Genomic DNA, 16,872 nt, shown 5'->3' with positions numbered 1-16,872 from the left:
AATTCTTCGCGATCGCGAAGCACAAAATTCAAGATGCCAAAATTAACCCTTCACGAACGTACAATCACAAACGCGAAACTCAATCCCCAACAACCATCACGAACGTGTTCCACATCTCGTGAACGCAGAGAGCAAGTTCCTGATGCCCCCCTTAAATTCCTTATACACGATCGCATATGCCCCACGCAAACGCGAAGACAGTAGTTCTCAAAGCCACGCGAACGCGGCTGCCCTCTCGTGACCACGAAGAACAAATATGCCAGCTTCCTTAGAACACTACGCGAACGTGATTGCTAAATCGCGATCGCGATTAAGAACACTAGAAGCATAGGCATCAACAACTTCAGCAACTCTTCTAAGTCCAATTTAAATCCATTAACCATACGAAATCCACCCGAGGCCCTCAGGACCTCAACCAAACATACCAACAAGTTCTAAATCACTATACGAACTTAGTTGATTCCTCAAATCATGTCAAATAACATTAAAACATGAATCTCACCTCCAATTCAAGCCTAATGAAACTAATGAATTTCCAATTTCTACAATCGATGCCGAACCTATCAAACCAACTTCGATTGACCACAAATTTTACACACAAGTCATAAATGACACAACAGACCTATAACAACTTCCAAAACCAAAATCTGAGCCCGGTAACCACAGAGTCAACTCTTGGCAAAACATCTCAACTCTCTAAACTTTTGTTTTTTCAATTTTTGCCAATTCAAGCAAAAATCATCTACAAACCCCCAAATCTGTATCTGGACACACTCCTCAGTCCAAAATCATCATACGGAGCTATCAGAACCATCAAAACTCCATTCCGAAGTCATTTATACATAAGTCAACATCTGGTCAACTCTTTCAACTCAGGATTCTAACCTTGGGACTAAGTGTCCTAATTCATTCCGAAACATCCCTGGATCAAAACCAACTACCCCAGAAAGTCACATAACAATAAATAAGCGTAATATAAGTAATAAATAGGGAGACGGGACTATAATACTTAAAATGATCGACCAGATCGTTACATTCTCCCCCTCTTAAACCATCATTCGCCCTCGAACGAGTATAGAATCATACCTTGTGTGTCAAATAGGCATGGATATCTACTCTGCATCTCCTTCTCAGTCTCCTAAGTATCCTCCTCGACTAGCTAACCTACAATGCACCTTCACTAATGCTATATTCTTTGACCTCAACTTCCGAACCCACCTATCCAAAATGGCGAGCGGCTCCACATCATAAGTCAAATCCTCATCTAACTGAACCGTGCTGAAGTCCAAAATATGAGACGGATAGCCGAAGTACTTCCGGAGCATGGAAATTTGAAACACTAGATGAACACTTGATAGACTAGGTGGAAATGCAAGATTATAAGCCACCTTCCCGATCCTCTCAAGCACCTCAAAAGGGCCAATATATTGAGGGCTAAACTTTCCATTCTTCCCGAGCCTCACAACACCCTACAAAGGCAAAACTCTAAGCAATACCTTTGTACACGGCGCAATCAGAGGACTCGATTTCTCGCTATCAAGTCATTTCGGAAGAATGCCTCGAGACCCCGAGGATGGGAATCCATGACCGAGTTCCTTACCATGGGGCTCGCCGAGGCCCGACTCATAGAAGGTGGAAATCGAAGCCAAAATAGAAGGGAAAGCTCCTAAGGCATGCGACTAGGTCTGGCAAAGCCGGCCTATCCAGGGCTTATGCCGAAACGTCACATCTAGCCATCCCACCTCTATACTTAACAATTAATGCATGTTGTACTATGGCCAAGTTCCCCTTATATATAAAGGGAACTCGCATTACCTTGTAAAAGGTTGATGTTTCTCCATTTCTCCACAAGTGAAATAATCTCTCTCTCTCTCTCTCTCTTTCTCTTCCTTCTAACTTGCTCGTTCTCACTGGCCCGAGGCCACTTTATTATTTATCTCTTTCTCACTTGTTCTTCATTTTATCGCTTGGTATTGGACATAAAGAGCTTTATTTAATCATATCTTAACTGTTATCCCATTCCCGATTGCCCCGATAGCTCGAGCTCGACCTGAACACCGACTCTGAGGTCCCCTATCGACCAGTCCTACATCTGGGCAACAGGCCCCTCGGTTTGACTATTGCCTCGTTTTAGCTTGCATTTCATCGTTAAACTTCATATTCTTAGCATCAACTGCTCTAAACAACTAGCTCGAGAATAAATCACGTATTTTTAGAATCCCATTTAGAAATTAAATTGTTGTTACCATTTTTACGGTAAACAGTTTGGCGCCCACCGTGGGGCTAAAAATAAAAGTGATTATTTTCTTGATGGTTTCATTACACAAACGCACATTATCTTTCACACTTTTTCTTGTCCCAGATCCTTTGATTTCAGGTCAAAATGTCTGGCTCCGTAAACAGAGTCGAGAACGACAACCTCGAAAACCATAGGGAAAACGGCGTGGCTGTCACAACTACTGGAGCACCACTACAGAATCCTGATAACGCGCCTGGACTGATTCTAACAGACGCGGATTTGCACGATGCACAACAAGTTGATGAAACTCTTCACACCGACAGGAGCACACGACACAGCGACCGACAGGAAGCTCAAAAAACCCTAGCCCGGGAAGAACAGGAAGTTAGTCTTCATGTTATTTTCAAAATGTTGCAGGTACAACAATTGAACATTGCTCAATTGCAAAGCCATCCGAAGATTCCCAGCATAGCAACACCAGAGGTAGCTCCCCCCGCCGAATGAGTACCCGAGAGATCAAGTAACAACGGATCGATAACAGGCCATGCCATAGTGAAGATGCTTGGGGATCTCTCCAAGAGGATCGAGTCAGGTTCGTGGAAGTCCATGCAACAGTTGTCCCCTGAGGAAGCGGTCTTGGAACCCATTTCACGGAAATCCAGAATGCGGAACTCCCTAAGTACTACAGGACCTTAGATCCCAACGAGCGCACTACTGTTTACACGTGCGCGGGAAAAGGCAGCGACCCTCAAGATGATAAGTTCAAGCCCGTCTCATTGAAGATGTTCGGGGAAACACTCTCAAAAGGAACCATGATGTGGCGCCGTAGCCTAGCGCCTGACCTCACAAACTCGCTTATCGTACCACCAGATTCCTCCACAAAGGCACACTCCAACGCCATCGAATCAGCAATGGGAGAGCCTGACATATCTGAGACCGAACAAAGAGAGAATGAAATGCCATAGGAAGTCGCGCCGTGTTCACTGATAGAACAAACGAGATCGCCCCCGGAGTTGGATGACTAGGCAACACAGGCCTTCGCCTGAAGCCTGAAAGAACCGTGCTCGACAACTTTAGGGCATTTCAAATGAAGCTTGAACAGACTCTCGACCGAGATCTGGTCAGATGCCCGTACCCATCAGGGCTGTGGACGACCATCAGAGAGCCTCCTCGGGCTCGGTATACCCAAGCAGGCTCCCGGCAAAGAAACTAATGCCAAACAGATAGAGGTACCATCCATGCTCTACGGATGGGAGGAATGCCATAAGGTGCAACCTACCTCGCAACGATCGGGAAATGGCTCGAGGGCAACATCCTCGAAGAATCTTCAGCAGAACCAGATTCGACGAGGCATGGTCGGTAGGGACACCCCGCCCAGCAGAGTACGATTTCAGCATTGCTATACCAAATATCATGATCACCATAAGTGAAACCAGGGACGCTGAACGGCTATTCAACCAAGACCCCTTCAAAGGAACTGCAACCTGGCATAGGAACCGCAGGGCGCGCGCGGACACGAGGTCAAAAATGACCACCAGCTCAGGAGGACAACAACCTTACTACTCGATAAAATTCGCCACTAAGTACCATCGTGCGATCAGGATCGAATCCAGCCCCAAGGGAGGAAGGCAACCAGGAAGAATGAAGCAAACAAGCCGCAGCGTATTACCATGACAGTGGAGGAGCGGCGACACCCTCCAAGGACTTGTAAAATGGAGAGTAAAAATATTCGTCGCCAGGGAAAAATGGGTCCAAGGAAATATTCCAAAGGACACCCTTACATCCAAAGGAGAGGACACCTAGACTTCGCCTCGTCCTCACACTGACGCATTGGTAACCCTCTCCCTCATTTGATCTATTTCAAATAAAACATGTGCATGAATTCAGGTGGTCCGATTAAGCACATCAAACGATGTCAGACCAAAGTCAATGGGGCAGTCCGGACTAACGGACCAAATCACTCCCGCATCTCGAATCTCTGATGGATTCCAAACGACGATCGCCACAAAGACCATTCTCTTGATACAGCCCATCTGAGCTCGGGCTGGGACGCCGAGCTCTGTACCATCAAAGAAGGCGCAAGGCACGGACGTCTTATTCAGATAGCTACAGGCACACCGCCCGAAGCCAGCGTCGACCCCATTTTGCCAAAAGGATGAAATCCCATGCAAGGGGCGAGATTAAAATAGTCGACAGGGAGTAATACGCGATGAGGGGAAATTCCTCGCCATATGACGCATCGCCAACATCAATACCTCTACCCTCGAAAAGATCAAAGGGAACATACCAAATCTCGAAGCTTTGCCTACAGATCCTATCGTGAGGAAGAGCTGCATCACTCCTTTGATTAGTTTTTCACTAACCTATATGCAGACAATCGGCCGGGACATTCGGAAGTTCTAATTCCACCCGAAGATCCCAAGGCCTTAACATGGCCCACCTCGCTTTTTCCCTCAATCAGACTTCCGCCTCAAAGAGGGTCTCGCTAGTAAGATTATTAGCGGACCAACGTAACCCCAGAGGAGGATCCGATAAGGTCACAGGCCTTCTTCGACAGTCAAACGACGAGCGATGATATTCTTTCAAGGGCGCCATCCCCTCAAAAAATATCGGGGAACGACAAACTAAGTTTCAATAGGGAATTATGTACCAGACCAAATGGTCCGAGGAGCGGCGCCCGCACGGGCCGAGCTCACAACAATGAAACGATATATGTTTACGCCAAGCAATAGAAAAAATATCTTTCGGCATCTCTTTCTCCAAACAAGGAAATCACAGTGTACTCTCGGTAGGAACCCTTCTACTGAACGCATCCCGATATACTCGAGGACTTAGCGTCAACAGTTTGGCACCTGCATGACCCTAGGGTCTAAACTCCGGGCTCATAAAACTCCAGCAAGATAACTCCGAGCTCACGAATAAATGACCTTTGAGCCTAAGAAAACTCGATGACTCGGAGACTGTTGCCAATCGCCATGCACTGGAAAACCCGAAACTGTAAGACCCCTAGCGGGCAGACTCGGTGTAACCAGATTTATTCTACAAAGCAACACAAACTGTAAGACCTCAACAGGCATGATAAAACTGTAAGACCTCAACATGCATGATAAAACTGTAAGACCTCAACAGGCATGACAAACTGTAAGACCTCAACAGGCATGACAAACTGTAAGACCTCAACAGGAATGATAAAACTGTAAGACCTCAACAGGCATGACAAACTGTAAGACCTCAACAAGCATGAAAATCCCAAATTTTAGGATATACGTCGCATTTGTAAACGCCTAAACTATCACTTGGGATAAAAAATGGCTCTGACCAAACACATATGACTACGATCAAAATAGCTGATACAACCAAATTAACACGACTCGGGGACGCTCGACCATCGCTAAACAAAAATCACAGGCCATTACTTCGAATATACTTCGAAAACAACCAGTTAAAACAAGCTTCCCTCAACAGGCAAAAACGAGCTTCAACCATGTCAGCTCCAAATCACAAGGCATCGATCTACTCGACCTACGTGCTAAAAACCTTCCGAGGTGCTCAAACATCACCGATAACGACTTGAAATCGAGGTTCTTACGGAACCGACGACGGGTCAGGCAAAATTATTTCAAAAGACCTTAACGAGCGGAAAACAAAGCCTAAAAAAATCCCATGGGTAAAACAACATAAGAGCCATTGTCGCCAGCCAAATGAGCCTCTGGGCCGCACACTAAAAGGTCTCTACGACCAAACAGCATAAGAGCCATTATCGCCAGCTTGAAAATTGACAACTTGAGGATTAAAATGAGCTCGAATCGTAACCCGATTCGGAGACCAGATCTAAAATACTTAACTATACAAGCCTCCGGGCCACATATTAAAAGGTCTCAACGACCAAAACACCGTAAGAGGCACTATCGCCGGTCTGAAAATCGAAAGAACTTAAGGGTCAATTAAAGCTCGAATCGCAACGCGACTCAGAGACTGGACCCGAAATAGTTGAAACAACACATGCCCAAGGGCAAAAAATAAAGGCCACCGTTGTCCACCCATGCAGGAAGGAAAGAACTTATGGGTCAATTAAAGCTCGAATCGCAACGCGACTTAGAGACTGGACCCAAAATAGTTGAAACAACAAATGCCCATGGGCAAGAAATGAGAACAATCACCATCCGCCCGCACGGGCATGGAAGATCGAAGGTCAGGCAAGCTAGACTCAAGGCCTAACTCGGAGACTGAGCCTAAATAGCTGGGCAAAGCACAGGGGCCCGAATGCCTGCTTACGTCAAAGATCGCACTTAAAAGCCTCCAGGCCTACCTGATTAGTTCCGGACCTACGAGGCTCCTGCCAAACACGGATGCTAGCTCTCCTGGTCAAAAACAATAAAGAAAGAGTTGCAGAAGAAATAAAGCTTCAAATTTCCTCTTATCTTACATACGCAAAAAAGGCGCACTCTCCATCTACAAACATGCTCTATAGGTATCAAATACAAAGCGAAAAAACAGCGGAATCTACACTCTGCTCCAAAGGGCTACAACCTGTTAGATTCACTCTCCATGATGTTAGCAAGAAGTGACTGAGCATAACGCTTGTCCACCCTTGCTCGAGCCAATTCCTCCGAGAGAACGAAGCCCCTAGAGCCGATCTCTTCGAGTACTTCCCTTCGGGACTTACAACGAACGTATTCCTCGATACGCTTCTCCCGGTAGAGGGCCCGCTTCAGCTCGGCTTGGGCATCAACAACGTCCTTCATACGAATCACCATCTCCTGATCAGCCTTGGTTTGGATTAATGCCGCTTCAGCCCGGGCACCGATTATCTCAGCCCTAAACTTCGAGAGATCAGACTCGAGTTTCCCTATCATATCCGCTTGAACTATAGCATTGTCCGAGCCAAGTGAAGTTGGGCTTCGAAGGAAGGGACCTTGGCCAAAGCGCCTGTCTCCTCTAGAGGTTGAGCTTGCACCTAAGCCCTCAGCTCACCACAAGCATTTCTGACACAGTCGATGTCGCCCTTAAGGTACTCCAAGGCCTCCGTCTTTTTCTGCATCTAATATAACAAAAGGGGGTTAACCTTAAGGTCCAAAAGGAGCGAAGCACGTGTTACAAAAGGTTACCTGCTCCATCAGATAGCTCTCGTAATTCGAGCTTCGGTACGCCTCATATCTCCAATGCAGCAACTCAACCTCCTTCTCCTCGCTAAGAAGCCTAAAAGACTCGCCCTCGTCCAGAATATTCCGAAGCCTGGCTCCTTGACGAAGTAGCTTAGACCTGAGCCTATCACAGGCCTGCAAAGGGAAAACTCAATGAAGATAGGAGGACGTGCAATATAGAAAAACTGCAACTAAACTCACTACGAAGTGAAGCCGGTGGACTTCCTCGAAGTCAGAGCACACTCTTGTTGATCCTGCCTCTTCGGCCCCAGGAGAACCAACCTCGGGCGAAGCATATTCACTTGGAGGAACCGTCGTTCAGGACTCAGATAGCCCATGAACAGCAGGTTCGGACGATGCCCTCTCCTCGAATACACGGGCCCGTTCAGCACCACTAAAAGCTCCATCACACTGCGGGTGCCAATCCCATTTATCACCATCGTCCCTCGGCTCGGAGGCCGACACCTCCTTCCCCCCTTCGGAAGAGCAATGACTCATCCTAAAGAACCGCCCGATACTTGCAAACGGCAAAACCAGTACAAAAGAAAGGGGAAAATGTTACCTCAAATATACGAATGCCAAGGCAAAGGCAGCATGCACGCATACCTTGGTATTTCGCTCCCCATCTGATACGGAATACAACTCACCACCTACGCTCGTCGCAGGTCGAATGGGTCACTAGCCTCCGAACCCAGCCGGGCAGGTCAAGAACTTCGCCCAACGTCTTTGAAGTTGCTGCAAAATGGGAAAAAACACGATTACTCAACTGATTTTCGCTATAAGCAAAATCTGAAAAAGCCCCAGACGCTCCGCTCACGTGCATAATTCCATCCCTCGAGAAATGGAAAAAGCTCTACAGGGATAATGTCGATCGTCCGGACCCGTATGAACCAACTGGCCCACTTTCGATCCCCATCTTCTTCATTGTCGACGACAAAGGGCGTGGACGAACGGAACCTCAGGGTTAGCATGCCTTGGTGATGAAAGGGCCGGTACAACCTGACGAGGTAGCTAAGCGTGAATTCAAGCCCAGCCCCAAAAAACTTCATCATCAGCACCACTCGCCAAAATGACGGATGTATCTGCACCAAAGTAACCCGATACTTCAAGGAAAAATCAAGCACGACCCTATCAAGGGGGCCAAATGCAAAAGGATATAGGTATACACTCAAGAATCCATCAGCGGAGTCCGTAAAACTCTCATCTAGGGAAAGCACCTGCAGCGTTATCCCCTCGCTCCATCCACAGTATCTCCTCACTATCTCCAGATGTTCCTCTCTTATCGAAGACACAGTCTTCAGAGCGAACTCCCATGGTTCCCGAGTGCCGGGAACATCACCCCCACTCCCTAGCGGGCCGGCCCCGAAGTAGTTGCCATGACTATGGTAAAATTGACAGATCAGAGCAAGGACGTGCGCCAATGCCTTTTGCGCCTGAAGAAATGAAGAACCCTATGCCAAAGCGGGAGGATAGCTATCTGAAATAGTAAGGTCTTTCGAAGAAGCCAAAGCCGCCCCACATATATGCGGGAAACAACGACGATTCACCTATCCGGAGTGATCCCCGGGAGGTCAACGACCTTGATACAGATCGATGGGGTGATACCCGATCCCAGAAGAATCCTTCGGTGAGAAGCTAGGACTTAAGAAGTCGGCTGTATTATCTCCAGTTTCGAGGCAGCATTCTACCTCGAGGATCCCCGCCAAAAAGAAGTTGGATTTCGGGAAGCTTTCAACGCCATCACTCGATTCAAGGCAGTACCCGGCCTCAAGGTTTCCTTTTCTAAAAAGAGGAATGAGCACGGGAAGCTCCAATCATGAAAGCTCCATGAAGGCTCGAGGCAGCGACTGAGTACAGGAAACTCCTCAATAGAAATCTACCCCATACGCTTTAAAAAGCTATCTTCATCAAGTTCAAAAGGGACCCCCAGGTACCCAAAGCTGACCTTCATTCAGGATATCATTCTCGAAAGCTCCAAAACTCAGCGTATTATCTCCATACAACTTGGAGGGCCTGACATCCCGAACCTATCAGATCTATTCAGGCTTGGTCCGAGATACAACGAGGAGCTCAGAAAGAAGCTATGTCGATCGGTAAAGGATCGGAAAGAACGCTCGCATCCGAGTTAGATATCAGCGGTCAACAACAAAGGAAGACATTCTAAACGCCTCGAAGGGCACAAGAGCATGCAATTACAAGGCAAGAATCGAAAGCAGAAGTCAATGGGGTATATTCATATTCATAAAGATCCATGTACAACAGCACTCAAGGGGTCATTACATACAATTACAAAAGCCTACATAGGATCTCTACGCATAAAGGAAGAAACAAAGGGATGCATACACGAAGTAAAAACCCGAAGACCGGTCCACCTTCGAAGGTCCGCCTCCTACAACGGGCGCCTCCGGACGCACATCCTTGGAAGTTTCATCCCCGCCTTCCACACTAATATCCCTAAGGGATAAGACGTGTAACAGGGAGGGATGAAAAAATGCCATAGCACTCTGAAGCTCGAAGACCCTCGCTGACTAAGAGAACCTCGGAGAGACATCGGACCGAACAAGCCTCGGTCCCGCTTACACGGCTACTTAGAATCCTCTTCTTGGAACGTCGGCTTCCCTAGTATCATAATAGGTGCCATAACGACATGTTAAGTTTGGGATCGTGACAATATCTAATTCAACCATACTAATCAATAAGAGATCGACTATTGTCTCTAATCTTCGAACGATCACCACACACGACCGATACACATGATCCATAATAATAGAATCGCCAACCGCCCTAGATATATGAACATGCGAAACTAAGGACTCAAGGGGCATATCCAAATAATGAGCAAAATATGATGATACATATGAATAAATGAAATAATGATCAAATAAAAGAAGCATCTCTATGGCACACTGAGACAATACTTGTAATCATTGCATCTGAAGTAACAACCTCTTGCCTAGAAAAAAAATCATAGCATCGAGCTTGTCCGCCACTTGATTCGCCTCCCCCTCTAGAGCGACCTCTAGCTTCCTGGGCCTCACTCCGAGCTGGCAGAGCAGGTGGTGTAGCTACTGGTTCTGGTATCATCGGCCGAGAACTCAATTGTGGAACCCCACTCAACAGTCTAGGAAAATCCCTCTAGCTCAAGAATTGCATCAATCCGAGGTCTCTAGCTCAAAATATGAAAAATGTGTTCAAACCCTCGTTTTTGAAATTTAATATTGCTGGCCAGAGGTCCATCTTTGCAATCGCGGGAAATGTTTTGCGATCGCAAAGCACAAAATTCAAGCTGCAAAAATTAACCCTTTGCTAATGCATGAGTACAGTCGCGAACGCGGAACTCAATCCCCCACAACCATCATGAAAGCATTCCACAACTCGCAAACACGGAGAGAAACTTCTTGATGCCCCCCTCCAATTCCTTATATGCGATCGCATATACCCCCACGCGAACACGAAAGAAGTAGTTCTCACAGCCACGCGAACACGGTCGCCCCCTCGCGACCGCAAAGAACAAATATGCCAGCTTCCTCAGAACACTACGCAAATGCAATTGCTTCATCGCGATCGCAATTAAGAACACCAGAAGAACAGGCATCAACAACTTCAGCAGATCTTCTAAGTCCAATTTCAAACCGTTAACCAACCGAAATCCATCCGAGGCCCCTGAGACCTCTACCAAACATACCAACTAGTCCTAAAACACAATGCAAACTTAGTTGAGGCCTCAAATCATGTCAAACAACATCAAAAATACGAATCGCACCCCAATTCAAGTCTAATGAACTAATGAATTTTCAACTTCTACAATTGATGCCGAAACCTATCAAAACAAATTCGATTGACCTCAAATTTTGCACATAAGTCATAAATGATGCAACGGACTTATTCCAACTTCCAGAACTAAAATTCGAGCCCGATAACCACAAAGTCAACTCTCGGTCAAACTTCTCTGCTCTCCAAACTTTTATTTTTTCAACTTTCGCCAATTCAAGCTTAAATCATCTACGGAACTCCAAATCAATATCCGGGCACTCTCTTAAGTCTAATATTACCATACGGAGCTATCGGAATCAAAACTCTATTCCAGATTCATTTATACATAAGTCAATATCCGATCAACTCTTTCAACTTAGGCTTTTGATTGTGGACTAATTGTCTCAATTCATTTCGAAATATCCCAGATCCAAACCAACTACTCCAGCAAGTCAGATAACAACAAATGAGCATAGAATAAGTAACAAATGGGTGAACGATTCTATAATACTCAAAACAACCGCCGGGTCGTTACACAACTTAAGTAATTCAACTTTAATTATTAAAATTAAAATTAAAATTCATATCTTCTAATTATGATTGAATAAATTTTATGTTCATTTGTTTGATATAAATATAGAGTGCATAAAAATGAACATATAGGTTCTTCAATGAAGGTAACCACCTTAATAACTGATAATTGAGATCCTTCATGCATAATAAACTAAGATGTGTTAGAATTAAGCCTTGTGAATATAGAATATTATCACAGTGAGTGTTTTTATAACGATTTTACCGGTCGTTATGAGTACTATCTTTTATTTATGTGTTATGTCACTTTTAGCTCTCTTTGAAGATTTATTACTTGCATGTGTGGTCTGTGGCGATTTTCAAAAAATTTAAATTTTAATGTTTAAAGAAAATGTGATTTTGACTTTAAAAATGACTAGAGTTGATAACGGTCAACATTTTTTGTAAACGACCTCGGACCGATATTTTAACAATTCCGATAAATTCGTACGATGATTTTGGACTTGTACATATGTTTGATTGGGGTCTCGAGTGACCCGAGGGCCATTTCAGTGCATTTTGTGAAAAGTTGAAAAATGAATTTTTCAGTTGAAATTCTTGAGTTTTGATAAGTGATTCTTGATATTTGATATTATTTTGAAATTTGAGATATCGAGCAATTTTGTATGATGTTATTACACTCGTGTGGATGTTCGGATTATAGTCTGAGGGGCTCGGGTGGGTCTCGAATTGATTTCAAGTCATTTTTAGCCTTGTAAAATTAGCTGGTTTTCTCGTGTTCCTCAATGCTTCATGATTGCGAAGTCTCTACCATGATCATGAAGGGGAAAGTTTGGACAGGGGCAGGTTACTTTAAGCGAACACGAGGAGCAACTCGCGAACGCGAAAGCTTAAGTGGATTGGTTTCGCGAACGCGTAGGTACGAGAGCATTGGGGAGGGAAGATGAGGTCTTCATCGCGATCGCACCCTGTTGATCAAAAACACGGAGGCTTGGTGGGTGTGATGCCTTCCCGAACGCGGTGCTGAACTCGCGAACACGAAGGCTTGTTGGCATGTATCCTACGCGAACGCGGCAGGTGCTCTAGAAACGCGAAGAGCAGCTGACGCCTAGGTATTTAAGAAGCTGAAAACGAAATTTGATCATTCTTCACTATTTTAACTTCATAGGTTAGTTCTTTTCATCTGATTTTGATTTATTTCCATGAACACCTATGGATTTTTATCCTTAAATCTAGTAGTTACAAGTAGAAATATTTGGGAAATTTGGATAGAATTTAAGAATTTGTTAAATTGAGATTTAGACATCAAATTGAGGTCGGATTTCAAAATAAATTTAAATTTGGACTTGTGGAGTTATGAATCATCAGGGGTTGGTTTGATTTCGAATTTAGATCACATGGGCCCAGGTTGACCTTATGTTGACTTTAGGATTTTGGCGAAAATTGAACCTTTATTGATTGGGGATATTTTCTTTAACATTGTTTGACTTGGTTAGATGATATTTGATTAGGCTTTGATCATTTTGAGGAGTATTTCTATGAAAAACTGTATTGGATTGTGAAAATTATTTCGGAATGAGGTAAGTGTCTTTCCTGGCTTTTTTGAAGAAATTTTTCCTACTAGTTAATATTATTTGCTACATGCGGGGGTGATGCATATGCGAGGTGACGAACGAATATGCATGTGCTAGGATTTTTCATGCTCAGGAGGGGGAATTATATGCTTCTTTGTGCCTGGTTGAATTTGGTGTTTCCATAGACTTATGCTTAATTTAATTCTATGACTAGTGAATTTAATTAACTGTGTTAGAGATCATGTTATTAAATTGATTAGTAAATATTATTATTTGAGGCTTTAAATGAATATCTGTGTCGTTCGATCACTGGTTGGTTTAAACCTGGAGAGTCACACCTACTGGGTCTAGATTTGGTACATCACGCCTTGCAAAAAGTGGTTAATGGATGCGAGAATAACATCATGTGGAGCAAAGCAAGAAAAGTCATATGCAAGTAAATAAGATCGTAATTTAGAGTTCATTGAAGGTGAAAAAGTCTTTCAGGATTTACCCTATGAAAAGAATTATTATTGAACAGGCAAGTATGACAATTAAGGTAGAAGCAGGTTATTTCAATGAAAGTGTTGTGGTGCAACCATACGACAAAGGAGTTACTTGGGAGTCGGGGTGAAACGGACGGAATAAGTACGAGCAACTATTTAAGATGTCGATACATTTTTTAACTCGTTCATGGAAAAACATTTATTTAAATGAGGGAGAATGCAAAGCCCCGAGTTATTTTGATGTTCTTTGAAGTCTAGATACACGTTTATTTGATGACAGGGGCGGACCCACCTTGTATGAAGGAGGTTCAATTGAACTCGTTTCATCAGAAAAATTCATTATTTTTACTTGTGAATTTCAGCAAAAAAACACATAAAACGGATAAATACTAAGACTTGAACCTACTTGAAACAAATAGAAGTTGTAGAGCAATGGTCATGTGGGTTCAAAGTAAGTCTAGGTTTGCCGGTTCGAACCACCACTAAAACGCTGAATTGAAGCATCATATCTTTTTAGCTTTGCTCCTAAATGTATATTTTGAACACACATTTGAATTTATTGTCCACTTCATCGCTTCTACTATAATAGTAGGAGTATATTATTTTGCTTATTGTTGCTTTATTGTTCCTTTTCTTGTCCTTATTTTTCTACTACTTCTTATAATTCCTTGCTATTCTTATTAAACTTCATTTTAGTTCAAAAAAATTTAAAGCTTTCCACAAAGTGAATTTTTAGTTCTCTTTTTTTATAAGTATTGCTAAAAGAATGAGAGTGCTTTTACTGAAATTACTTGTAATCTTTTAATTTAATTTAGATTATATTAAAATTATTAATTTGTGTTATACTCAAAATTTTATTTTGGTGTACAATATCTTTTTCTTTAATCATTTTGGATTAATTAGTTTAGTTTTAAAAAAACTTGTTTGCCGTGTTTTGTTTGTAACTTTGTATGTTATATTTCTTAGAGTTATAATACGATTTTTAAGTTGGTTAAACACCTTTTGGTTAAAATTGCTAAATTTTCTATGATAATTTATATAGATAAATTTCAAACATTTAAAATAAATAGACTTTTTTTAAAATAATAATAATAATAATAACAATTTCCCAAATTTTTAAAAAATAATAATATATGACTTCATTTTGAAGTCATGTCATGGAAAGAAAAAAAAGGAGCATTGCGCAAATAGTGTTTATTGGTGCACTTATACAATTGACTATCGCGATCTCACACTGAACCCGTCTGTACAAAATCTTGGGTCTGCCATTGTTTGATAATAAATATATATTGTGATTTAGTAGGTTATGGGCCTAGTCCTTGGAAAATATAAGCGATGGACATTAGTATTAACAAAAGAAAAAGAGAAGAAGTCATATCTTATGTTTACAAAGTTTGAGATCAGGTAACTTTACGATGTCTAGATTTCCTAAATATTGAAAACATGATGCTGCTTTCATGTGAAAATAAGAGCAAAATATCAATGATTTTTTTAAAGTTGTCTTGGCTTTACCTTGACGAATGGATCTAAAGTTACTATTAGAAAGGCCACGTCCATTTACAAGATAAATATATTATTGAGTTACCAGAAAGGCCACGTCCATTTACAAACTTTGACGTCCATGTTGATGTCTCGTGATATTGTATATTATTGGATGGAGTAGTCGAAAATGCAAGATGTTATTGTATTGTTTAGACTGGTTGTAAATGGTTGAATAACTCTAGTTACAAAGAAAACAAGACAAAAGTTTAAGAATATGGATAGTTAGTTAAAGTTTTGAATCCCGAAGGAAGTAAGAAAATGGCCAAGGATCACTCATGGACTCAAGAATACTCGCGATACGACATTGGAGGACGAATGATCCTAAATGGGAAGAATGTATGCATCTTCATGTTTTGGTTGCCTTAATTAATTGTCATAAATTGCTTATAAAACTGATTTTTGTTGGATTATTTCTTAATATTTTTATTTTTTAAATTACTCATATAAAATATGAGTTGAATAATTATTTAAAGCAGCTAGTGGGCATATAGGATATTATTGGTTGAGGTAATTAGGTTGGATTTGGTATATAAAAATGAAGAAATATGCGAAATGTCAAAATTCCAATTGCAGACTCACTTTCATGTGGATTAAGGCATCAGAACATGGGAGAATGACACAGTTACCCACAAAAATAAAATTATTTACTCTTATTTATCCACTTATTTTTCTATCCATAAACTAATTTCATTTCCTACCTATAGTAATTTTGTGGGGAATTTTTTCTTTATTCTCCAATTCTTTTTTATTTCAATGCTTCTTTTCTTTTCTCCTTTTCTTTTTCTCGTTTTCTTCTTATTTTTTCCTTTTCTAATTTCATTTAATTTTTTTATATTCGTTTTCTCTTCGTAATCTAATTTCATTCATCGTTTTTATTATTTTTTATTATTCTTTTTTCATACTATTACTAAAGAAAAATCAAATTGTGTACCAAGTAAATGTAGCTAATACAAAAAAAAAAAATCAACTAACATATGATACCAGTATAGTATATAGCTATACCAACAGGGTATACAATTGTACGCAAAGAGTTAAAAAAATAATTCAATTATTAAACTGAAATAATATCATTTGTCAATAAAAATTTCAAAAAATTCTAAAAGGATCTAATTGTAAGAGTATACCGTTACATTATTGTACGCGGCAAAATCAGAGGACTTGATTTCCTGCTGTCAAGTCACTTCGGAAAAATGCCTCGAGACCCCGAGGATGGGAGGCCATGACCGAGTTCCCGACCTCGGGGCTCGTCGAGGCCCGACATAGAGAAAACGGAGATCGAAGCCAAGACAAAGGGGGAAGCTCCCAAGGCACGCGGCTTGGCCTGAAAGGGCCGACCTATACAAAGCCTATGTTGAGGCATCGCGTCAAGCCATCCCATCTCCATACTTTGTAATTAATTCCCATGTATTTGTAGCCGAGTTCTCCTCCTATATAAAGGGGACTCACATTACCTTGTAAGGGACGAATGTTGCTCCATTTCTCTACAAGTGCAATAATATCTCTCTCTCTCTCTCTCTCTCTCTCTCTTTCTCTCTCTCTCTCTCTTTCTCTCTCTCTCTCTCTCTCTCTCTTTTCTTTCTAAGCTTGTTCATTCTCACTGGTCC

Source organism: Nicotiana sylvestris, chromosome 3 (assembly GCF_000393655.2).
Source record: "Nicotiana sylvestris chromosome 3, ASM39365v2, whole genome shotgun sequence".
NCBI classification, from domain to species: domain Eukaryota; kingdom Viridiplantae; phylum Streptophyta; class Magnoliopsida; order Solanales; family Solanaceae; genus Nicotiana; species Nicotiana sylvestris.
This window is presented reverse-complemented; position numbering follows the sequence as displayed.